Genomic DNA, 26,575 nt, shown 5'->3' with positions numbered 1-26,575 from the left:
CATTGAGGCGCTTAGAGGGGCTGAAGGGAAACGATATAACATTAATGTGATGTCAAGATCTCTTGGGAGTGGCCCATGACTTTGGCCCCATATGGAGGGCAAGAGGTTTTCTTACAGCAGCAGGTATTCCTGTCAAACACTGGCACCTCATTAAACAGGTGATGGACTCACTACTGCTCCCGAAAGAGGTTGCCATAGTCAAGGTAAAGGCACACAGAAAGCTCACTACCGACAAGGCATGAGGCACGAACAAGGAGGACCCAGCAGCCAAGGAAGCTGCAAGAGTGAGGCGGCACGAGACCCCTGGGGCACCTCTACAGACCATGGTAAGCGCTGAGTATAACCAGCTGGCCTTAAGTGTCTTGCAGGCTCTTGTCTCGGGGATCCACCGGGAAGGAGTCGAAGGTCTGGTTGCAGAGTGGTACTCGGGACCATGAAGGTTTGTGGAGGGTGGGACAGCGGGTGTGTCTGCCAAGATCTTTGTGCTCTGTGATGACCCAAGGGGCTCACAATCCAATGCACTGGTCCAAGGATACATGTGCCCTGGTAGATGAGAGGGTCACTCCTAGTTTCACAATGATCCCTACTGGATTCTACTTAGGCATGTTCCACGTTGCACGACACAGATAGTATAGGCAATGCACCATAGACACATGCCCAAGCCTCTCTACCCGTTTCAATGACTGTAAACTGACTTCATACAACTACCTCCAGGTAGCAATGTATGTGCTCGTGTGTGTTGATCTCTTCCCAGGGTGACCAGAAGCCTTCCAGATGCCAAAAAGCTACGACAGCAGGGAGGTAATACAAAATGTTATACAACTGAGGTCACAGGAAAATGTTCCCTTCCAGGCAACTTCCTAGCCGTGTCCAGAGTCCTGGGAGAGGCTATTGCTTAGGCATGAATAAGTTTTTGATTCTTTTCTAGGAGGTTGGGTAGTAATCCAAGGATACGCCTAAGGATGAACAAGGGAAATTGAAGGCCTCGAACAAAAGACCCTACATACTTAATGCTAGACCGGAAACAGTGGAGCTATAGCATAAGAGTTTTAGTCTTTCCCTTGGGTCTCACATACGCATGTGCACACACACACACTAGCAGATCCTACTAATATTCACAGCTTAGGATTATACCTTTTATATCTACAGATGTCTATATGCAGACCAAGTTTATTGTTAAATAAGACATGTGACTAAATTTGTTCTCAAGTTCCATCCATTACAGATCTTGAGGATCTAGAAGGTGCCTACCAGATCCTGCCTGATGACTGACTCCTCATCACCAAGAGGTTCAACAGATGTACCCTCGAACCTAGAAATTACAGCCCATTCCAAGTCTGGTCTACTACCACAGCAGTCCATGGGTCCACGCTTCCCACTGCAAGGAGATGCCAGATCCAGAGTCCAGTGGCGGCTGCCACTTTTCATCCGTCTGACACTTATCCTTCACCTAGTCCAAGGGGTAGCCATTCACCAAGGGGTAGTCACTCATGAAGAGGGTATAGTGACATTTTGGTATAATATCTTCACCCCAAGAGTAACATATCAATTTGACTATTGCCTCATAGTAAAATGTCCAGGCCCCATGGCACAGTTTTACATCTGGCTAAACACTTAATTCATCTGTGTCACCACTGCTGAAACAGGGGAAGGTTCAAACTGTGAGAATTGGTCACTTGTTGGGTGGCACACTGGTGAAAGTGACTGGGGATATCAACCAGTCCAGGCCCTGTAACGCAGAGACAGATGGGGAATCAGCCTATCAACCCGCATGACCCTGTCCAAAGCCCCATTTCCAGTTGCAATACTCCACATCCCTGCAACTCATTGCCCCAAGGAGGGATGCATAGTCCTGTACCTCACCATTGACAACCCCTCAGAGAATGACCAAGGGTAATATGTACTAGGTTCAAGTACTAAACTTGGGAGGGAGAATGGTGGCTAAAAAGCATAGATACCAGTGGGGGCACATAGGGGGTACCTGATACATTCAAAGCCAGGAATGAGAAAGCAGTTGGGCTTAAACCCATCATTCCCATAAATAAGAACATACAGTGGATAAACTACCTATACTATAATCAACAACGGTTTATAAAATACACTGGGGATGCCATAAAGGCACTTATTGAGCCATTATGTTTTCAATAACTACTTTATCTGCTTTAACTGTATTAGCCTTAATACTCTACCTGCATAGCTACATGCCTTAAGAAAATGATGACGAAGACCATGGAAACCACAGTGATGACCATGCATGCTGATTTCGAAGATCCCATAGACGAAAGATGCTGTTGTGAAAAATGCTGCTGTGAGCCCATGAAAGGAATGCCATATCCACACTCCTTGGAATATGCCTACTTGAAGCACACTGATGAGGGAGAGACTAGGATCTGACTTCCTCCTGTGCAAAGTCCGTTAGGAGGGGGTCCATCTACTAGAGATGGACCGTCTCGTGTACACGGTGAAAATTAGTTAGCCAGGTTCCAGCATTTTTTAGTGAGGTAGGCCAGGAGGACAGATCGATAGGTTCGACGAGATTAGGGTTTTGATTCTGCATATCTCCAAAGGGGGGACTGTTAAGGGGAGAATGTATGGTATATGAAGATATACCGGAATCAAACTTATATGGACGCTTTGCTTAATATTAGATTCATGTTACTTTAAGGTTTTCTGTTTCACTGTTATATAAGACTTAATTCTGTTTATTATTCCATCCCAGGATGTGCCAAGATATGCCAATGTCTAGATGGACTTTGTAATTCACCTAGTGTTATCAAGAGTAAATACACCTGTTTGTAAGAAGATCATTCCCAAACTGAAGATCTGTAGAGTGCCTGCATAGACAGATGCCAATCTGGCCTAGAACAGGTCATTAGGGTGATAACGGTACAGAATAAGCAACAAACAATATAATCAATCAAAAGTTACTTGTGATAATTGTTATGTTAGAAAAATCCATGATGTAATGAAACTGCCCGATTCCTCTTATAAAAGGAGGCATTCTGCTGAATAAAATTAGGCGAGAAACATTTGACACATGATCTACTGTGTGTTTGTGTTCTTTCCTCCGTGCACGTATCATCTCTTTCAGAGACCCAATTTGGCAGCAGACAATTAAGACGGGTCGCACCCTAGTGTGACAGAATTAACATCAGGACAAATTGTACAACGACTTTTGTGATCCAAATTCTCCTGTTACCCTTGGTAAGATAAAACAAATTGGATCTGAAATAAAAATTTTGTGAAAAAAAAGTTAAATGTTCAATTTTTTTTAAACATTCCAAAAATTCCTGTGAAGCACCTGAAGGGTTAATACATTTTTTGAATGTGGTTTTGAGTACCTTGAGGGGTGCAGTTTTTAGAATGGTGTCACTTTTGGGTATTTTCTGTCATATAGACCCCTCAAAGTCACTTCAAGTGTGAGGTGGTCCGTAAAAAAATGGTTTTGCAAATTTTGTTGCAAAAATGAGAAATCGCTGGTCAACTTTTAACCCTTATAACGCCCTAACAAAAAAAATTTATGTTTCCAAAATTGTGCTGATCTAAAGCAGACATGTGGGAAATGTTGTTTATTAACTATATTATGTGATATAACTCTCTAATTTAAGAGCATAAAAACGAAAAATTTGAAAATTGCTAAATTTTCATAATTTTCAACAAATTTCTGTTTTTTTCACAAATAAATGCAAGTCATATCGAAGAAGTTTTACCACTATCATAAAGTACAATATGTCACGAGAAAACATTGTCAGAATCACCAGGATCCGTTGAAGCGTTTCAGAGTTATGACCTCATAAAGTGACAGTGGTCAGAACTAGAAAAATTGGCCCTGTCACTTAGGTGAAAACAGGCTTCGGGGTGAAGGGGTTAAAGAGCAATTTTGTATACAGTAGTGCTACAGGAAGCAATTGATATCCCATTTCCTATAGTCCTTGTTTATCTGGTTTACCCTCAGCAATTTTTGTGAAATTTCCTTGTCTTGTTTTATTTAAATATTTATAATAAATTGTGGTTTTAAATAGTAATTTAATTTGCCTATGCCTTTTTTCTCCTGCAGCATGCATGGTGGATATGAGTAATAATACTTTTACAAGACAAAAATTATAAATTTCAACATAGCATTAAGACAGACAATGCTCCTTGAGGCGTGAGGCATGGGTCCTCAAGAACATCTCTCATGATGAGTATCTCATGGCTATAACTGGCATTTTTCTATATCATGTTCTGGGTGTGCAGTGTTTCATCTGTACTGCATTTAACCCTAAAACTTAGCCTACCCTAATCAATGACTGTCATTTCGTTTGTTTCCATTGGGCTATATATCTAAGATCCTAATGATTGGTATCTTTTTGATATTATGTCATGGGTGTACGGCGTTTTTTATGTACACTGCATCTAACTTCAAATTGAACTTACCCTTATTAATGACTGTCATTCTGTATGTTTCCATAAGGCTATACATCTAATAGCCCGGTTTTTCAGCAATAGGGTCACCGTTAGGGTGAGCCTTCATTGAGTGGGGGCACCGTTTCCGCTGTACAGTAGGGTGCCAACCCCCACAGTCAGGTAGGCTGTGACAGAATAGGGAACAGCTTTAGTCAGTTATTCCTTGTGTGATTTATGCACTTTTTTTGCACTTTAGGTAATTATGTCACTCTGCCTCACACTGTCTATTGAATGCTCTATCAGGCAATCACTGTCCTTTTCAATTTTCCTGCCGCGTGAGATTGGGATATAATTGTATCACATTACCCAGAACGACTGTATAGGAGTAAGAGGGTCAGCCGTCGAGGAGCAGGGGCGCCTCTCTCGCGTATCAATCTTAGGGTGCCAACCTCCACTGTGTAGGCAGGGAAATTTAGTGTTTACAGTGTGAGGGACAGTTGTAGTGAGCACGGTTGTCTGCATTTTTGCTGTGTGGTTAATGGTTTTAAAATTTGTTTAATAAAAATTGTTTTTATCTAGTAATATCCGTCGGGGTACAAGGTTTCTTGTGAGTGTTTGTTTTTTGGATCATTATAACCCTGTTGGTCTATTCAAATTCCTAGTTTGAGACAATGCTCCTGAGCAATAATACAACATGCTGTTTTTTTAATCAAATGGAATAAAATGTGGATGTTTTTATATAATTAATTGGGATGCACAGTTTTCTCTACTTTATCCACTAATCCAGTTGATTGCAAGTTTAAACGGCACTCCCACATCCTGAGACCAGTTTCTTGCAATATCAGGATTATAAACATGGCAAGTCCTGATTTTTTCATGTTTTTTCATACATGTACATTCACTGACAAAGAAGACTCCATTTTGTAGGACATGGTCTTTAACTTTTCAGTTTTTTTTATATTTATTAAACCTGGTCTCTGTTATTACTATTATTTTTTATATTTATCAAGGGAATTTAGTATATACATTTTTTTGCTGTTTATTCCTTGGTTGATAACTTTTGGTGGTTTTACGAGTTATATCATAGAAATATTGCATCAAAATGGATGACTGGTCATAAAAATTTACACAGGTTTTTGGCGCAAAACCATCAGATATACTTGATTTTATGGAACATAAAAGTATGTTACACAAATTGGAAAAAAACATTGTCAGGAAGTAAAAACATGCTGTGATAACATTACTCTCCAAACATACGCTGAAAAAAAAATGATCCCATGGCGTTTGAGGTTGATAAAGATAACCTACATATATCTTCTCTAACACATTTTTGGAGGACTAGAATAAAATGCTCTCCAATTGTTCATGTCAACATATGAGCGACTTCCTTCCTTTCCTTTATTCCAATTCATCATTAAATTTGGAATAAAAAGTCGGACTAAAGATAATAATTAAAATATATAATTTTTTTATTACTAAAACATTTATTTTTAATTGATTAAAATTTAGATCTATACAATTTAATTTTTTAACTAGTGGTTTATTTCAACATGTGTCTCTTCCACATTGGATAGTCTTGCAGGAACTTGTCAGTATTGCCGAAGGGTCTAAGTGTCGGGTGGCAGAATTTGAGGCATATCTTTTGGAGTTCGAGTCAGAGATATGCTTTTCTTCCTCAGTATATATCTGTTTTTTTTGTTTTTGTTTTTTTTTCCCTTTTCTCCTGGTGTTTAAAATAGACATGTTAATATAAAAACAGCTTCTATCTTTTACTATGAACTTTTATGCAAATAACAGCATACTGTCTGCTAACCATGAACTTTGACAAGTGTCATCTGACTCATCTGACTGCTCGGCACCCGTATTTTAGAAATCTGTGTGTATTTAATGTTCCACCTATGTATGTTCCATGTGGTATTTCCTGAAGAAGAGGTTGCAAAAAACCTTGAAACACGCAGAATAAACCACTGTCAAACTTTAAGAACTGTCTGGAATCTCATCATTTGGGCAGCGTGGACGAAATTCACGTATTCCTTTGCAGAGTTCTGTTTCATGCAGTCGGTGACCAACCGGTGGATCTGCGGCAGCCCTTATCTACATATGCTTTGAATACCTAATACCAGGTGAGCAGTTTTTTGTCAAACCGCTTACTCTATTTGTGGGACAAGACCCTATTTTGCGCTTTTGTCTCCCTCTTTCCTCACAATAACATATGAACCTTATCATAGACCAGGAATCTGAAAGATTGGTTACTTTAAAAACAGAAATTAAAATATGAATGTGAATATTACTAAACTTGAATCAAATATTATGCATACCAAGAAGATTAAATTCCAACTTGATTCTTTGGACTACAAAACCAGCAAAGTACATATGTGAAAATGGAACAGATCTTATACCACTGTACCAAAATCAATCTTGAAGAATAACCCTCTGAAACACCAATGACCTGCATGGTTTACCTTCCTGATTGGAGTCTAAGAACTCATAGAACTTTTGAAATGGGTTAAGATTTTTATTCTCCTCTGCGTTCCTCAATTGACCCCATTCTTTATATATAAAGGTCATACAATGTTGCTTTTTATATACACCAGCTGAAGAGCCCGGCGTTGCCCGGGCATAGTAACTAACTGTGGTTAGCTATAACAAATTATAATGATTATATTGCGCATAAAAACATTTTACATCATAAATTCAACACTACAGATTTGCAACACAAATTAACTAAATGGTTACCCAAGTATTGATATTATTTTATTTTCAACTGATAAACAAAATTTTTCCTTCCAGTGCAAAGACAGATTTTTGGCAGTTTCAACTCTTGAACAGGCCACCTAAAGTTGACCATGAGAAAAGCATGAAGATTGCAAATCGATCCCTACTACTTTCATGGACTGTCCATGAGCCTTGTTAATGTACATTGCAAATGCCAGTCGAACTGGAAACTGGAGGCGTTTAAAATCAAAAGGCAAATCAGATGGACTGAGTGGAATTCTTGGACTGAAAATGTCCTCTCATTTGGCAAATCCTGTCAAAATGGTTGCTTCAATTACATATGTAAACAAGTTCTTAATCAAGAGTCTTGTTCTATTACACAGCTTTGGTGGATCTAAATTTCTCAACAGCAGAATAGGTACTTCAGGTTTTAGAAAGAGTTTATGTGGGCTGTGTATCTAATCCTATCCTGTGTGATACTGTCTGCTGATCTTTGTATCTAGTCCTATCCTGTCTGATACTGACTGCTGAGCTGTGGATCTAACCCTATCCTGTATGTTACTGTATGCTGAGCTGTATATCTAATCCTATCCTGTGTGTTACTGTGCTGAGCTGTGCATCTAATCCTATCCTGTGTGATACTGTCTGCTGAGCTGTGCATCTAATTCTATCCTGTGTGATACTGACTGCTGAGCTGTGCATCTAATCCTATCCTGTATGTTACTGTATGCTGAGCTGTGTATCTAATCCTATCCTGTGTGTTACTGTGCTGAGCTGAGTATCTAATCCTATCCTGTGTGATACTGTCTGCTGAGCTGTGTATCTAATGGTTTCATGTGTGATACTGGCTGCTGAGCCGTTTATCTAATTCTATCCAGTGTGATACTGTCTGCTGAGTGGACGGGGCTATGTGTAGTGAGCGTGGCTTGATGCATACACACACATACATACACTCAGCTTTATATATATATATATATACATATATATTTAATTACTAAGTAAAGGAAGAAGACATTTGACTTCCATGCATCTCTATTTGAAGCTGGATAGATTCTTTCTGCATACTTACTGTACCTGATGTTCAGCAGGAACGTGTTCCTTTGCTTCATTTTGAGCAAACTTATCTGGGTTATTCTCAAGGCTGAGCTGATTTTTTGGGCTTTACCCAGTTGGATGCCTTGACCACAGCTGCTTCATTCGCTCCAGCCCAAGTCACAGCAGCTGTGGTCGAGTTTACTCAGCCTACAACCTATTCTCCATGACTTAATCTTTGTTTATTGGCTTCACCAATAACAGAGACCCTGATTAGTGCTGTGGATTACTGAATCAGTGCACCTTGCCCTATGAACTATTGGCCCATCAATTTCCCTCTGATCGGGCTAAAGTCAATTTCTGATGACCCACCTTGCAGGAGATGCTCTAGTGTGGCTCAACATCTCGTGGGAGAGAGGGGATCCTGTGTCCTTGGATTTACAGGCATTCTTGGTGGCTTTCTGAAAGGCCTTTGAGCCTGGCCATGTATCTTCTACTGCATCTAGCCTTCTTAGACTACATCAGGGAAATCTTGTCTGTAAGCTAGTATGCCGTCCTTTACCCAGGACCGGCCCAAACGTATAGGCGAACCAGGCGGCTGTCTAGGGTGTCGACCATAAGGGGGCACCAGAGAAAAAATTGAAAAAATTATAAAAAATCTTTTCAAAAGGCAAAAGGTGTATGGAGCGGAGCTGAATGTGTATGAGGTGTATGGAGCGGAGTCGTGTGTGTATGAGGTATATGGAGCGGAGCTAAATGTGTACAAGGTGTACGGAGCAGAGCCGCGTGTGTACGAGGTGTATGGAGCGGAGCACGTGTGTACGGAGCGCAGCCGCGTGTGTAGGAGTAGCTATGTGTGGCCATTATATGGTACGAACTATCATGTGCGGCCAATATACAGTATGGAGCATCATGTGTGGTCATTATACAGTATGGAGCATCATGTGTGGCCATTATACAGTATGGAGCATCATGTGTGGCCATTATACAGTATGGAATATCATGTGTGGCCATTATACAGTATGGAGCATCATGTGTGGCCATTATACAGTACTAGATTGTGGCCCGATTCTAATGCATCGGGTATTCTAGAATATGCATGTCCCCGTAGTATATGGACAATGATGATTCCAGAATTCGCGGCAGACTGTGCCCGTCGCTGATTGGTCGAGGCAACCTTTTTGACATCATCGTCGCCATGGCAACCATTATGACATCTACATCGATACTGTGCCCGTCGCTGATTGGTCGAGGCGAATTCGCGGCAGACTGTGCCCGTCGCTGAATGGTCGAGGCAACCTTTATGACATCATCGTCGCCATGCTGTGCCCGTCGCTGATTGGTCGAGGCCTGGCGGCCTCGACCAATCAGAGATGCGGGATTTCCAGGACAGACAGACAGACAGACAGAAAAACCCTTAGACACTTATATATATAGATGGAGCATCATGTGTGGCCATTATACCATTATACAGTATGGAGCATCATGTGTGGCCATTATACAGTATGGAGCATCATGTGTGGCCATTATACAGTATGGAGCATCATGTGTGTCCATTATACAGTATGGAGCATCATGTGTGGCCATTATACAGTATGGAGCATCATGTGTGGCCATTATACAGTATGGAGCATCATGTGTGGCCATTATGCAGTATGGAGCATCATGTGTGGCCATTATACAGTATGGAGCACTGTGTGGCCATATTTTTTTGCTTATTATTCTTTATGAAACAGTGTGATCAGCAGTGCTAAATGGGTGTGGTTGGGACGTGGATATGGGTGTGGCTAGTTATGAATGGGTGTGGTAAGAGGCGTCCCTCTTTCCCATCTTCAAAAGTTGGGAGGTATGTTAAAAGTAGTAGGGGTGCAACAAAATAGTTTCACCTAGGGCGCCGTAATCTCTCGGGCCGGCCCTGCCTTTACCGCACCCTGAATTCTGAACTAGGTTGCAACAATGAAGCGTTAGAAGCCGGCTTCTGGGAGGATTTGTCCAGGAGGATCAAGGGCAAATTGGCTGGTCATGACATCCCTGCCACTCTAGGCAAATTAATTTCCCTGGCAATCCGGATCGACCTCAGGTCCTAGGAGCAGACCAGAGAGGTGAGGCATGAAAATAAATTGTTGTGCTTCCAGAGACCGCTTTGTTCCGTAGCTTTTTAAGACAGCTGTCTAATGTAAGCCCATGCAAGTTGATTGTGTTAGGCTGGCAGAGCAACAGCTGGAATGTTGTCATGCCAAGGGAGTGTGCTATGACTGCAGTAGCATTGGTATCCTGAGAGGACTGAAAAACTCCAAACCCTAAGGCAAGTAGGTGAAGTATCCCTAGGTGAGAGTAACACTTTTTCACCACTGTCAATGTATCTGTGTTATGTGAATTATCTGAATCGTCGAAATTGCTTACCTTGACTCCAGTTCGATGGCAAATTTCTTGCAGCAAGCAGTGGTGGATCGGTATCAGATTCCCATCCGACGCCTCCAGAATCCGCTGAGGGTATCATCCCTTAAAGGAAAGGTCCTATCCAAAGTTGTTAAAGTCATTACTAAGCAAGTAGAGCTCCAAATAGGAGCATTGCATAATGAGATGATTGCCTTTTATGTGCTGTCTGGCTTATCTCATCCACTTCTCTTAGGTCTTACATGGCTGAGAACTCATGAGCTTTTTCCAGACTGGAGATCTGGTGAAGTGCTTTGTTGGGGACAGTCATGTCGTCAGAGGTGTCTGGCCCATGTTTATCCAGTTTGGCAGCCCGTGTCACCATCTTCTCTGCCAGGTCTGCTTTTGCTGACTTGTGTGCGGACAGCTTGTGTGTTCCAGTGACCTGCACCCAAGAACCTCCAGGACATATCTTCCTGGACTCTAGTTTGAATATTGACCCTGAGATAGTATCTCTAGTTCTCATGCAAGAACATCAAGTTGGAGCCTTCTTCCAAGTCTCTACTATCCACCAACCATCCAGTTTGTCTTCGTTCCTTCCAAGGTGGTCTCACTGGGCAGAAAGACTCAACAATTCAAGGATCCTGTTTCTAGGCCCTCTTTGGTCTGTTCTGAGGATGTCGTGATGAACATCCTAGCCAAGAAGAAGGTGGGAAATGTATCCTTTCTTCTAGTGTACTGGAGGAAATGTGGCACCAAAGAGAAGTCGTGGGAATCTAAAGAGAAGAATGAGGCTCCACTTCTTTGGCAGATAGTCCTTATGTGCTTGAATAAGAGGGTGTGTAACTCTGTACTTGCACCGGTGGACCATTAACCTGAAGTTGTTTCAGCAGTATCAGAACACTAAAGCGTTACCTGACTGAACAGGTTACAAATCCAGCCTTGTCTGTGACTTTGTGTCCAATCTGTGTCAGCAAACCTGACCCTTGGGGTCAGCAGCTGAAGTACCAGGGACTGCCTAGGAGTGGTACCTGATGCAACCTGCAGCTCAATCCTGACTTCACCATGAGTGGCTTCATTTAAAACCAGGTAGCTGCTTAGCTATGCCCGTGCTTGCTGTTCCTGTGGCCCAGAGGGTTCACAGTGCACGTGCGCCACCCACATGGATGACACCCTCCCAGTAACTATTTCAAGGACACTGCAACAAAACAAGTATTTTTTCCATCTACAAATTCGGAATCTTCTGACTCTAATAATAATACTTCTGATTTAAGTGCTTATCAAAGATAAAACAATCATTCTAAGGGCTCATACTCACATGCGAGAAACTCGCCAATACCCGGCACTCAGGAGTGGAGCATTCAGCGCATGTATTGCTATGCGGCCGCACGCTCTGATCCGAGTGCCGGGTATTGACGTGCGAGACTCATCCGAGTTTTTCACATGTGAGAATGAGCCCTAATACATCATTCAGAGAATTTCTTAATTAAAAAAAATGTAAGGGGAGGACGAACAACAAATAAGAAGGGGTATGAAAAGATTTCCAATACAGAACAAGAGAAAATGAACTAGAATGTGAATTAATTAATGGATAGTAGTTTTTTTTGACACCCACGGTTTTATTGGTTGAACAGATCAAAGTCATGGCCAGGTGATTTGTCATGACTTTGATCTGTTCAACACTATTCTTGATTTAAATACATTTGTTTGTTTGCTTACAGCAAGAAGGCATGTCTTTGATGAGAATAAAAATGTTTTAGGCCTAATTGCTCCAGATTATCCTTCACTGAACAGAATGCAATTTTAATACTACACCAAATGGATGAGGATCATAATTTGGAAGAAATGGTGGGAGACCAAGATGTAAAGTCAAAGGTCTCAAACCCTCATTATTATCCAGCAAAATCTTGTGTACCATCATTAGACATGTACCACATGGAGTGAGTCACAGTATTGGCGCTTGAATTAACTGTGATGATAATGTGTGCAAAACTGTAAGGCGCTGCGGAATATGCTAGCGCTATAAAAAAATAAAGATTATTTTTATTATTATTGTTAACTGTGACATGCGCCATGTGGCATATTGTATCAAAAGCAAAAAATGTAGAATTAGATACATAGTATATAAATCAGAAATCTTAAAAAGAGAATAGGCAAAAACATTTCCAATATTTATAGCAAAAACGCATCCTATATAGAAGTGCTTAACCACTTTGTAGAACAGCACAGTGCTAGTGTGGAGTATTTTATGTTTTATGGCATCGAAAAAAAACAATTGTCCACCAACAGGCGGGGATTGGTGCAGATAGATGCTTTTGAGGGAAGCATCATGGATTTTGAAATTAAACACCAGATATTGTTAGGGCTAGCGGAATGCACCAAATTATAAGAGAGATGGTATAAGGTGCGTTCGCAGTCCGGGGTCCACCGTGCAGAGATGGAACCTGCTGCTGAGTAATGACGGACTATATGGCGGTACAATGTGGATACACACACGGGTTAACTTCACCCTGTGTGAAGGAAGCAAACACTGTTGCATCACAGGGCCGTGGTACCGCACCAAGAGCGCAAGCAAAAAGTCTTGGGACTCTATCCCAAGACACAGGATTAGAGTACGTTCAGACCACTTGCGCTCGACACCGCAACTGGGGTGTCAGAGTAACTGAAAATATAATTTAAATACACAAGAATGCGTGCTGTGTCGCTTTGGCGGACGCCACTAACCACCAAGACTTGGGATAGGAAAGCGCTCTAATAGCGCACGGCGCCGCACCGGTGGTCACAGCAATTGACGCTGTATCGTGTGTTTAGTACTGATGGCTCAGTCAGGCGCTAGATAGCAAACATCCACCTTACACGAGCAGTCATACACAAGGGAGGGGATGATTAATGAGCGACTTTCACACATCAACACAGACACAATTTCAAGTACACACTAGCGAATGGCCGTGCAGTCATGCGAACCTTTTATAGCTGCAGCAAGTACAGGACCTTCCCAGAAGGACCAATGGGAGGCTTCCATAGAAGTTGAGCACCTTCAGGACCTTCCTAGAGGACCAATGGGATTTGCTGCAGTATCTAAGCATGTGACCCTTGATCTCCAACGAGAAATCTTACCTTGGGCATGCTCAGTATGTGAAAAGTAGGACTTAGTCCCAGAAAGACCTGCTCGCTGCTGAACATTGATGGCTACAAGGACAGAGCCTGGAAGAGCAATAGTAACCAGTAGTCCAGTATCAGCATGAGCTAGATGCTGGGACCAACGTCTCTGCTGAGCAGACTCCACAGTGGCTGGAGAAGAATGGGAGACCGCAGTGGAGATGGTTCGAGATTCCCCCTGTGCAGAGGTGGGAACGCGACACCCAACAGATATCCTATTTATATAAATTATAATTAAGCTTTGCCATTCATGTATTAACCTTTATTATGAAAGTACCATTTTCCTTAGTAATTTGGATATGTAAGCTGGGGAGCTATGTTCACACATCTGTGGTTTTGGTCAGGTTTTTATTGGTGTTTGTGTGTTGGGAATAGGAGTGTCTCCATGACATAGAGCAGGTGCTCTCTCTGTGGATGTCACTCCTGGTTTTGGCATGCAGACACTGATACAGATTGATGGTTGGTTGCTGATGTGTGAATGAGGTCTTAGGGTACGTGTCCACGTTCAGGATGGCTGGCGGTTTGGAAGGAGCGGCAAACCCGCTCCGCCCTAAGCTACGCCCCCTTCTGTGATGCAATGATGCCGGATATGTTCATTGCACACATCCGGCATCATCGCACCCCACAAATAGGGCCCTGTGTTTTACCTTGCGGCGGCGCAGCATCACCGCAAGGTAAACAGACATGCTGCGATCTTAAAAGACGCGCCGTAAGTCCAGAGTCGCAGGGCCACCGGATGCGTGTTACCACGCATAGTGGAGACGGGATTTCATAAAATCCCCTCCACTATGCTGTAACATCTGGATGCTGCGTGTTTGATGCTGCGACTCTGCGCAGCGTCAAACACGCAGCGTTTCCTGAACGTGGAACGTGGAAACATACCCTTATAGTGATTTTTGGGTGGTGCAATATTTAACATTGGAATGAGGTATTAACATTTGCCAATATGTGAATGAGGTCTTTTTGGGTGGTGTAATGTTTAATTACATATGTGCTTCCAATTATCATCATCAGGATTTACTTGCTATGGATAGGCTGCTAAGGGTTTTAAATTGTTTCTAGTTTTGCTTTTTCTTATTCATTAAGACTAAGGGCTCATACTCACTTGCAATTTTATGAAATCCCATCTTCACTATGCGTGCGAACACGCACCCGGCGGCCCTGCGTTTCTGGACATGCGGCACGTCTTTTTAGAACGCAGCATGTCCGTTTTACCTTGCGGCGATGCAGCATCGCCGCAAGGTAAGTCACAGGGCCCTATGAATGGGGTGCAGAGATTCCAGATGTGTGCAATGAACACATCCGGAATCACCGCGCTTATATAAGGGGGCGGCGCTTTGGGCGGAGCGAGTTTTCCGCTCCGTCCAAAGCGTCGGCAATCCGGAACGTGAAACCTTACTTTTAGGCTGCCATCAGACTAGCAGTATTTGGTCAGTATTTTACATCAGTATTTGTAAGCCAAAACCAGGAGTGGGTGATTAATACAGAAGTGGAGCATATGTTTCTATTATACTTTTCCTCTAATTGTTCCACTCCTGGTTTTGGCTTACAAATACTTATGTAAAATACTGACCAAATACTGCTAGTGTGATGGCAGCCTAAATTTAACCCCTTAATGACAGCCAATACGTCTTTTAACTTACCTAAGATATAAGAGAATAGCCTCCCCGTACAGGTAACAATCTAGCAGCTGTCGGCTGTCCACTATAGCTGACAACTTGCTGTATCAGCCACGATCAGTGTTTGCACCATCCAAATCTGTTTAACCCCTTAGATGCTGCTGTCAATAGTGACTACACCATTACAAATGGATAAAAGAGTGTGAGGGCTTCCTCTTTATCCAAATTGGTGCCCTCAGATCATGATTGTGTGGTCCTGATGTTTGCCATGACCAAATAGTGGCCTTATAGTCTGTCAGCTGTAGTAATCTGTTCAGAAGTTAGAGACATTTAAGGCTACTTTCACACTAGCGTCGGGCTCGGCCCGTCGCTGTGCGTCGGGCCGACGTTCCCGATGCTAGTGTTGTCTCCGCCGCACAACAGGGGCAGCGGATGCATTTTTCCAGCGCATCCGCTGCCCCATTGTGAGGTGCGGGGAGGTGGGGGCGGAGTTCCGGCCGTGCATGCGCGGTCGGAAAAGACGTTTACGACGGAGCAAAAAAATGTTGCAAGCAACGTTTTTTGCTCCCGACGGTCCGCCACTGCACGACGCATCCATCGCACGACGGGTGCGATGTGTGGCAATCCGTCACAATGCGTCGCTTAATGTTAATCAATGGTGAAAAAACGCATCCTGCAAACACTTTTGCAGGATGCGTTTTTTCGGCAAAACGACGCATTGTGACGGAATGCAGTTAACGCTAGTGTGAAAGTAGCCTTAGGTGGTAAAAATACACATTTTCATTTCTGTCATGTCACTTTGCATTAATTCCTGTAAAGCACCTGAAGGGTTAACAAACTAACTGACAGCAGTTTTCAATATCTCAGGGGGTGCTGTTTTTAAAATGGTATCATATTTTGGGCTTTCCCAATATATGGGACCCCTAAAGTCACTTCAAACATGGATAAGTCCTTAAAAAAAGAAATTTTGTAAATTTCCTTGAAAATATGAAAAATTGCTGCTACAATTTTAAACTTCATAAAATGCTAACAAAACAAAATAACATTTTACAAATGGTGCTGATATAAAGCCGACATTTGGGAAATATTATTTATTAATAGTTTGCTGTGGTGTGACCATCTGAATTAAAGAGATAATCATTCAAATTTAGAAAAGTGCAAATTTTTTGACATTTTTCTAAAATTTTGATACTTTTTATAAATAAACACAAAACGTATTGACCTAAATTTACCATTATCATAAAGTATAATGTGTCATGAAAAAACAATTTCAAAATCACTGGGATTTGTTGAAGCGTTGCAGAGTTATTACCACATAAAGTGACACTGGTTAGATTTTCAAAAATTTGGCTCCGTCACTAAGGGGTTAAAGAAAACTACAGCCCTTGTGTCCTCCAGTCATTTCTCGCACCCTCAGTCCTGCACCCCAATGTCCACGGTCCCTTACAACAGTACTGGTAGGAACTATCCCAGCTGCATCACCATCAGCCCCAGCGGTCCCCTTAAGCAGCGTCGGCCATCCATTGTCGAACACCACAGGTGGCATCTTGAATCAATCCCCTATAAACTTTCTCTCATTATTTTATTGCATGCCCAGGGCCACAGACTGGGTCACTGCTGCTGTGACAACCCCTTGAAGAACTGCCTGACCCAGAACGAGTACCTCGCGCAATAGCGGGCATCGCAGATGCGTGCCACCATGTGTGTATGGGACTGATGAAAATACACAAGTACATAGCTTTGCTATTTCCTGCAGTACCAATAAATGGAGTCCCCACAAAATAATTGAGAATACTATTCTTGGAATCATTGGAGGTCTCATAGGTCAAAGTTGTTGGGTTAACCCTTTAAGGAAGCACTGTATCATATTAAGAAGTTATATTTGCAGGCTGTGAAAGCATGAACAGGTATCAGATAAACCAGTCAGTTTTGTTATCTTGAATTTTTCATCAAAATAATGGACAAAATTTAGATGTAAAATGTTTGAAAAATGTGGGACATTGCAGGCAGAATGATGGGCAAAGTTTCCTTTATTAAAGTTTCTTTATTTAAAATAAGAAATTTCCCTTTAGTACACAGTGCTATGGGAAAAAAAATCCAGCAATAATGAGCAATTCAATGACTGTCATTTACACTTTTTCTCAAATAGGCTTTGAAATAACGTTCTGCACCTTCAATGTGCAATTGACAGTACTAAATAGACAGTGAACTTGGACAATGTCTACAACATTACTATTGCACTATCTTGTGTATGTGTAGCAATATTTTTTCCTTGACAAACTATATGGAAACAAATCTAAGGGCTTTTTATGTCTAAGGCTGCCGTCACACTAGCAGTATTTGGTCAGTATTTTACATCATTATTTCTCAAAACCAGGAGTGGGTGATAAATGCAGAAGTGGTGCATATGTTTCTATTATACTTTTCCTCTAATTGTTCCACTCCTGGTTTTGGCTTACAAATACTGATGTAAAATACTGACCAAATACTGCTAGTGTGACGGCAGCCTAATAGATTTTATAAAATAAATACATATCACACATTCCAGGCATTTGTAATATGGCAACGCTTGGATCCATATTACATTTGCCAACCACACCCAGAATCCCCTAAATTTAGCATAGAAGACAGCTTAATCTTACTGTGCAAAAGTATTATGGGTATCTCAAAAATAAAAAAAACAGCTAACGACTAAGGCTGCCATCACACTAGCAGTATTTGGTCAGTATTTTACATCTGTATTTGTAAGCCAAAACAAGGAGTGGAACAAATAGAGGAAAAGTATAACAGAAACATATGCACAACGTCTGCATTTATCACCCACTCCTGGTTTTGGCTTACAAATACTGATGTAAAATACTGACCAAATACTGCTAGTGTGACAGCAGCCTTACTCGATGGCTGAAGGTGCAGTCTGGAGCATGGGTAACAGATGGTAATAACAGATGGTAATGGAGATCCAGGCAGCCTGGAAGCAATTTAGGATCCACCTGGCCAGGTGGGTTCAGAGGTTTTCCTACTGCGCTGTCCTGTTAGGTCCTTGCTACTTTAAGCTCTGCTCAAGTTCCTCTCATTGTCTGACAGTTAGAATAAAACATTACCCACATGGCAGGCCGCTTGAGCCTATTACAGGTGTCGCTTCGCGGTGGCTGCAGGCTCTGGTATGCTGTTGTGCCGATGGGTGTTAGATGGGCCAGGAGACCTACAGTCTCCTGCCCTCAGGATTTAGCTGCCAGGACTTCAGTACCTGCGCAACCATGGACTCCGGTGTCTGGTTTCCAGTGCTCAGCTCTGGGTTGAGCTTGGCTACAGCTCCACTCCCCAGGTCCTCATCGACTTCTCTCCTCTCCTCTCCTCTCACTCTCTCCCTCAGACTGACTAACTCTGCCTCCAGGCCAGAACTTATAGGGAAGCTCCCTTGAAACCAGGTGTTAGAGCTCCCCCTTCTGATCTGAAAGAAAAAGTGTTGGATGCTGGTGTTACCTGGTAAGGGGACCCCTCCTTGCTTCCAGGCATGACATCACCCCCTGTCAGGGAGGCAATCCCACTGCGGCAACCGGACTCCACACATGCACAGACACATACTGTACCTACTCATTCTAACAGGGCATTATAAAGTACTTTTTTGGGGGGAATCAATGTGAATCCTAGTGGCCAGAACCCCAGCAATCAGCATTCTTGTAGATAGGTGATGACCTTAAAATTTGGAGATAACCCTTAAAGTTACAATGTCAAATTTTTCTGGGATGACCAATATAACTTGGAAATTACTACAACTTGAGACTATAAAAACATTTTTAATTCTTACTGAACGCCCCAAACTGTTAAAGTACAGTAATTATATAGATGTTGTAAGAGGTAAGAGTCAAACAAATTGCCATTGTGCCAAATAATTTTGAGTGCTATAACAGTTATTTGCAAATAGAGTGAATGCAAAGCAGTTATTAGTATGCAACAAACTTTAATTTGGCGCTTACTGCTCCTATACAGTAATATACAGTAGGTAGAGAGCAGTACAGAACACATAGAGAGAGCAGTATAGAGCATGTTGTAAAGGTAGAAAGCAGTACAGTTATATCATAGGTAGAGAGTAGTAAAGGCGATGCAGCACACATAGAGAGCAGGGCAGTTGACGTATAAAACAGTGCATTGTACTGTACATTGCACAAGTTAATAGTAGCACATAAAGCATATTATTGTACTGTAAAAAGGTGCTATAAGACAACATAGCAAAGGGGAAAAGGGAAAAGAAAACTTTGCTCAACAAAATATACCTGAGACCGTCGGTGCCTGGAGATCAATGGCTGACTACCACATGTGTGGAAATACAAATAGAAGACTTCCGGCACAGGAATCCTTTTTAAGTAAAAAAAATATTTCTTTATTTAAACACATCTTTAGTGACAAAAAAACAACATCATGGGGATCCCCCAAAGGTCTGATGTATTTCGGACCCAGTAAAAACAGTCCTTCCTCAAAGGCATACAAACATAGAGTGAACAGTTCCTCATATCTATCACAACAGTACATGTAATTGATTAGGAAGGACTACCTCTCCAATTAACCCCAAATCGACCAGAGGGAAATTAGTCCTTCATATACATAAGATCACAATATCATGAAAATGCATTTTATAATAAGTGTATACATATTTAACACATGCGTACGTTGTGTGAAGACATTTCATATGAATAGGATTAGTTGAAAACATGTTTTCACAAATTAGCATAGCTGAGCTTATATTCAAAAAACAAACAAAAAAAAACCAAAAAACAAAACCCACATGTTGGAAAAAAAAGTGATATTTTTACACCGAATGGTAATGGTACACAAGACATTCATCATATGCACAACTGTTTTTTGTGCTATATGACAGTCATGTAGTCCAGTAATGCAAAAAACACTGATCACATGTGACCACTTTTGTCTAGTTATTACTGCAATTTGCAGGCATTCTACCAATGAAACGTGTGTTATATTTGGTTAGGTTTTAGTTCCAATCCTATGTTCCATCGATTGATGCTTCCAAAACTATGATAGCCCAGGTCTTTCTTGACCACTGTACTGTAATTTAAAAAAATTGTGACCTGATATTAACTTGAGAGACCACAGTACTTTTTTCACTCTAAGCGCAGATTGGGCCCTATCAAGAGGCGGAGGTGTATTGAATTGACAGACATGTGCAGTCATATCAATGTTGCAACCTGTGCGGCCACACAGGGGCCCAAAGGAGCTACTTCCAAAGCAGGAATTGTGCATTATGATGAACTATTCAGCTGCATTGCCCATATATTGTTTTTGCACAGTGGCCCTTTTCAGTCTGTGTCCACCGGTGTTGACATCTCAATATATTTCTCTGTCACTAATTGTCAATTCTATTCAACCTATCACGCAAAAAGTTGAATGCATTTCCTCTATTTGCATTGTAATAAACATATTCTTACTGAAAAAGAAAAGTTAATAATATGTACGAGAATTAAAAATGCTAACTCGACATACTAAATACCCTTGTATTGCAGATCTTTCTCCTACCTCCCTCTCTTTATAAGGCATAAAGAAGTCTTGGTCTGGCTTGGTTTGTAACATAGGTGTTCACATGGCCCACAATGCCAATAATCTCAATATGAAGCATTTATCTTTTTAGTGTAATATAGTAATTACTTGCATCTTATGCAGCACAAGAACTAATACAATAAATTACTTGATATATAAAATACAACAAAGTCTATTTGTATAAAAAAAACTTTTAATTTTACTAAGCCTCCAAAATCATCCTGCCACTCAGTGCTTTGTCTATGGGTAGGTGGATTTAGTAGATCCAACATTCAATTGACCTGTTTCCAAATAATGTAGAGCAAAAATGAAGATTAAGTTCTCTAACAAGAGCAGTTTTCACAGTCTTCAATTCAAAAGAAAGAATTCAGTAAAAGATAAGAGGGTAAGCTGCATTGTGCTAGCCCACTTAAATCTTATTTCCAATTCACTAAATGTGTTATTTGACTTGGCAAGGGAGCTGGTATGTGTATAAGATCAGCAGGGAGCCTAATCAAGTAGATGCCAAGTTTGCAGTAGCCCTTGTGTGATGCATTAGCCTCAACCAGTGACCTAAAGCAAAGTGGGTGGTTGAACCCAAAAGAGAATAGCATTAACCTTTGCTTGAAGTTCAGCCTGATTTGAAGTCTCCCTTTGTGAGGTATTCCAAAAAATGCAAAATGCTTTCAACAGAATAGAATCTAGACTACTCAGCACCATCTTCACATGGTAGTCTGTATTGAAGCTTCCCTCTATTAATGCTGACACATGCAAAAGAAATGAAAAGCATTAACTTAGCTAAGGCACTTGATTTTGCAGCTGCAGGAGAAGAAAATCACTTTCTAGCTCAGTAACTGCAGGTTTTTATCTGACAATGTAAGTGCTAATTTTTCAGTCAAAACCAAAGAAATACTTGAAGTTCTCAAAACAGTATCTACAAAAAAAAATGTAATGTAATACAGAGTTTCTAAAAGCACGGAGATAGTTGAGCCTGACAAGTCAAAATCTGAAGCAGGACAGAACGATCAGCACATTTATATTCTCAAGCTTATTGCACAATTAATATGGGTCATTTGTGAAACTCATACAAAGGGCCAGTAATGTTATACGCTCCATAAAATCATAAAAAGATATGTACATATAAACTTAATAGTGTAAATAAATGTGTCAACATTAGTACTGCCCTCCAGTCATGTTAATTTTTTTTTGTTACTAGCTCCAGCAAAATGTGGTGTCCCATCAAAATCATTTATGGCATATCCCAGTTATCGGACTTTCATCTACATGGAGAATGGGGAACCTCTGTATGCAGTGGAGAGGTAAAATGCTACCTCTCCTTTTCTGAGCCCTGTTGTGTGTCCAAGCAGTAGTTTACCCCAAAATATGGGGTATCTGCATACTCAGGAGAAATCGCACAACAAATTTTTTGGTCCATTTGCTCCTGTTTCTGTGTGAAAATGAAAAATTTCGTATTAAAAGAACATTTTGTGGGAAAAATTTGATTTTTTTATTTTCTCGGCTCTACATTATACACTTTTGCGGAGCACCTGTTGGTTCAATGTGCTCAGTTCAAATCTAGATAAGTTCCCAGAGGGGTCTAGTTTTCAAAATGGTGTCACTTTTGGGAAGTTTCCACTGTTTAGGCATATCAGGGGCTCTACAAATGTGACATGACATCTGCTAATTATTCCACCAAAGTTTGATTTCAAAAAGTCAAATGACACTTCATCTCTTCCAAGCCCTGCCATGCGCCAAAACAGTAGTTTTCTCCAACATATGTAGTATCAGCATACTGAGGAGAAATTGCACAACCTTGTGAAAATGCAAAATTTGTGTCTAAAATATATTTTTGTGGTAAAAATGTGATTTTTTTATTTTCACAGCTCAACGTTATACACTTCTGTAAAGCATGTGGGAGTTCAAGGTGCTCACCACACATCTAAATAAATTACCTGAGGGGTCTTGCTTCCAAAATGTTGTCACTTGTTGGTGGAGCACATCTCTCTCTAATAGGGTTGAGCGACTTTTACTTTTTCAGGATAGAGTCGGGTTTCGCAAAACCCGACTTTGTCAAAAGTCGGGTCAGGTGAAATCGGCTGATTATTTTGAAAAGTCGGGGATCCGACCGAAACAGGAAACCCAATGCAAGTCAATGGAGAATCAAAGTCGGCAGTGAGTGGAGGACAGGAAAACACCAACAGAGCCCATTTTAATGCCAAAAACATCAATTCTTGTTACTTAAGCTTGTCAATCTTAATTTACCTTATAATAATAGTTAGCCATTGAAAATTTGGGGGTCATTTGGCAACAGTTGAGGGGGGAGTAGGGCTGGCTCAAGTTTTTCGTGGGCCCAGGAAACGCGGACTACGTCACGGCGGTGGAGCAGGGAGAGGTAAGTATTTCAACTTTGCAATTGCTGTGATCCTGAGCAAGCAGGGAGGGCACACTCGTTCCCATTGCCACTGGCACAGGGCCCCTCAAAGTATGGAGTTGTGATTGACGGCGGGGGCGCCTCCCACCGGCAGAGACAATTTTGCATACTATGAGGGGCCCTGTGTCAGTGAAGTCGCCAACGAGTATGCCCCCCCACCTGTTGAAGGAACCTGCACTTTCATCTGCACCTTCCTCTTTGTCCCCGTGTAAGGTGGTATAGTATGCGGGAAGGGGAACCAGACTTTCTGCAGGGTCAGATACTGGCTATGTAGAGTGCAAGGGGAATGTAGTGGTCTGGGTCAATGTACCGGCAGACTCATCTAGCAGTGGCTGGGCAATGGGCAGGATGAGGAGGAAACACAGATATAGGCCCAAAGAATAAAGTAGGCTAAATGCAGTTCAAAATTGGTAACAGGAGTAAACAGGCAGCACTGCTTTGTTCAGTGGAGGAGAACAGCAAGGAGCGGCAGACACCGTTCGTAGGCCCAACCAAACCAGTAGGCCAAATGCAGTTTTAAAATTCCTATAGGCCGAAAGCCTAAAGATTGAAGCTCAGGAGAAAAACACAGGAGAATACCAAGGAGCGGCAGACACCGTTAGTAGGCCCAACCAAACTAGTAGGCCAAATGCACTTTAATATGTGATATCGGCTGCAAATTGAGGCTCTGCTTTGTGCAGTGAAGGACAGCTGTATTGAGTGGCACAGACAGACACAGGTAGTAGGCCTAAATTAAAAAAGTTGGCTCAATGCAGTTTAAAATTGGTTACAGGGGTACACAGGCGGCAGAGCGTTGTTAAGCGGAGGACGATTGTCAGGACTGGAGTGGCCCAGACAGACTTAGTAGGCCTAAAATAAAAAAGTAGGTGCAATGCAGTTAAAAATGGGTAACAGGGGTACACAGGCAGCATTGTTTTGTTTGGCGGAGGACGATTGCTAGGAGTGGTGCAGACAGACTTACTAGGCCTAAAATAAAAAAGTTGGCTCAATGCAGTTTAAAATGGGTAACAGGAGTACACAGGCAGCACTGGTTTGGTCAGCGGAGGACGATTGCTAGGAGTGGCGCAGACAGACTTACTAGGCCTAAAATAAAAAAGTTGGCTCAATGCAGTTCTAAACTGGTAACAGGAGTAAACTGGTGGCACTGCTTTGTTCAGTGGAGGACAACTGGAATAAGTGGCTGACACAGTACGTTGGCCTAAATAGTAAAGCGGGCTAAATGTCTGCAAAAAAATGTTCGTAAATAAACAGGTGGCAAATCAACGTACAGGGGTGGGTTCCTCTGCTGAGTACCAGATAGTGGTAGTTCGCGCACAGTATTCACAGGTCAAAATGGAGGGCATGGTCCCTGTATATATTTACTATCATCTCTCAATTTGTATTGGCAGTGCCATTGAAGGATTTAACAGCACTGACTAAACAGCGGTGGAGCACTGTTTGAGCTGGGGGGGAACACTCTCTCGTGGGCGGCGGTACTGGCCCAGGGCCCCTCATATTACGACGGTGTGTCTGACGTTGGGTGTGCACCCCCACCACCAGAGACACTTAATTGTACTATGAGGGACCCTGTGCCAGTGCCGTCGGCCAAAAGTGGGCACAGTCACCTGTTCAGGCAAACGGCACTCGCACGGGTGCTTGCGCCAAGTGGTGACCACGGGCCCGTGGGGGGAGTCAGCCCATTTAGGGAGGTGTTAAAAATGGCCTATGGTGGACATTCAGCAGCAGCAAATGGAGGAATTGGAGCAGTCAGTAAGAGGAGTCCAAAAGCAAGACCTTTTTAAAGGAAAACTACGTGTCAGCAGGGGAAGGTGGGGCAAAAGAATTTGAAATCCATGATTGGTTCATTTTAATGAAGGTTAGATCATCAACATTTTGGGTAGCCAGTAGTGTTGAGCATTCCGATACCGCAAGTATCAGGTATCGGCCGATACTTGCGGGTATCGGAATTCCGATACCGAGATCCGATACTTTTGTGGTATCGGGTATCGGTATCGAAACAACATTAATGTGTAAAAGAAAGAATTAAAATAAAAAATATTGCTATACTCACCTCTCCGACGCAGCCTGCACCTTACCGAGGGAACCGGCAGCGTTCTGTGCTTAAAATGCGCGCTTTTCCTTCCATTTTAAAATGCGCGCGTCGCCTGCCTCCCGTGACGTCACGGCTTGTGATTGGTCGCGTCGCCCATGTGACCGCGACGCGACCAATCACAACGCCGGAACGTAATTTTAAAATACTGAAGGACCTAAAATTACGTCACGGCTTGCTGTGATTGGTCGCGTCGCGGCCACATGGGCGGCGCGCGACCAATCACAAGCCGGGACTTCACGTAAGGAAGTTAAAGCGCGAATTTTAAGCAAACAACGCTGCCGGTTCCCTCGGTAAGGTGCAGGCTGCGTCGGAGAGGTGAGTATAGCAATATTTTTTATTTTAATTCTTTATTTTACACATTAATATGGTTCCCAGGGCCTGAAGGAGAGTTTCCTCTCCTTCAGACCCTGGGAACCATCAGGAATACCGTCCGATACATGAGTCCCATTGACTTGTATTGGTATCGGGTATCGGTATCGGATTAGATCCGATACTTTGCCGGTATCGGCCGATACTTTCCGATACCGATACTTTCAAGTATCGGACGGTATCGCTCAACACTAGTAGCCAGACGTGTCCTTTTTTCGGTCAGTATTGAACCAGCAGCACTGAAGACTCTATCTGATAGCACACTGGCAGCAGGGCAAGCGAGCTCCTGTAATGCATATTCTGCCACTTCAGGCCAGGTGTCTAGTTCAGATGCCCAGTAATCAAAGGGGAATGACCTGTTAGGGAGAACATCGATAAGGGAGGAAATGTAGTTTGTAACCATACTGGACAAATGCTGTCTCCTGTCACTTTGAATCGATGCAGCTGTCCCTGTCGTGTCAGCGGTCATTGAAAAATCACTCCACAACCTTGTCATAAAACCCCTCTGTCCAACGCCACTTCAGATTTCTGTACCGCTAGCACCTCTGCCATGTTGCCCCCTACGGCTCGTGTGAGAACCATCACCGCCGCTGTGTGCTGGGAATGCCAAAACCAAATGGTCTACAAGAGTTGCTTGTTTGGTAGACAATATATGCTCTAGGTTCTCATGTGGCATGATATTTTGCAAATTCCCCTTGTAGCGTAGATCCAGTAGGCAGGCCAACCAGTAATCGTCATTGGTCATCATTTTGACAATGCGGGGGTCCCTTTTTAGGATACGCAAGGCATACTCAGCCATGTGGGCCAATGTTCCAGGTGTCAATTCACTGCTTCTGCTGGGTTGAGGAGCACTTTCTTGCAAAT

The sequence above is a fragment of the Ranitomeya variabilis genome, chromosome 1 (genome assembly GCF_051348905.1).
Source record: "Ranitomeya variabilis isolate aRanVar5 chromosome 1, aRanVar5.hap1, whole genome shotgun sequence".
Taxonomy (NCBI): Eukaryota; Metazoa; Chordata; class Amphibia; order Anura; family Dendrobatidae; genus Ranitomeya; species Ranitomeya variabilis.
Note: the sequence above shows the minus strand (reverse complement) of the source record.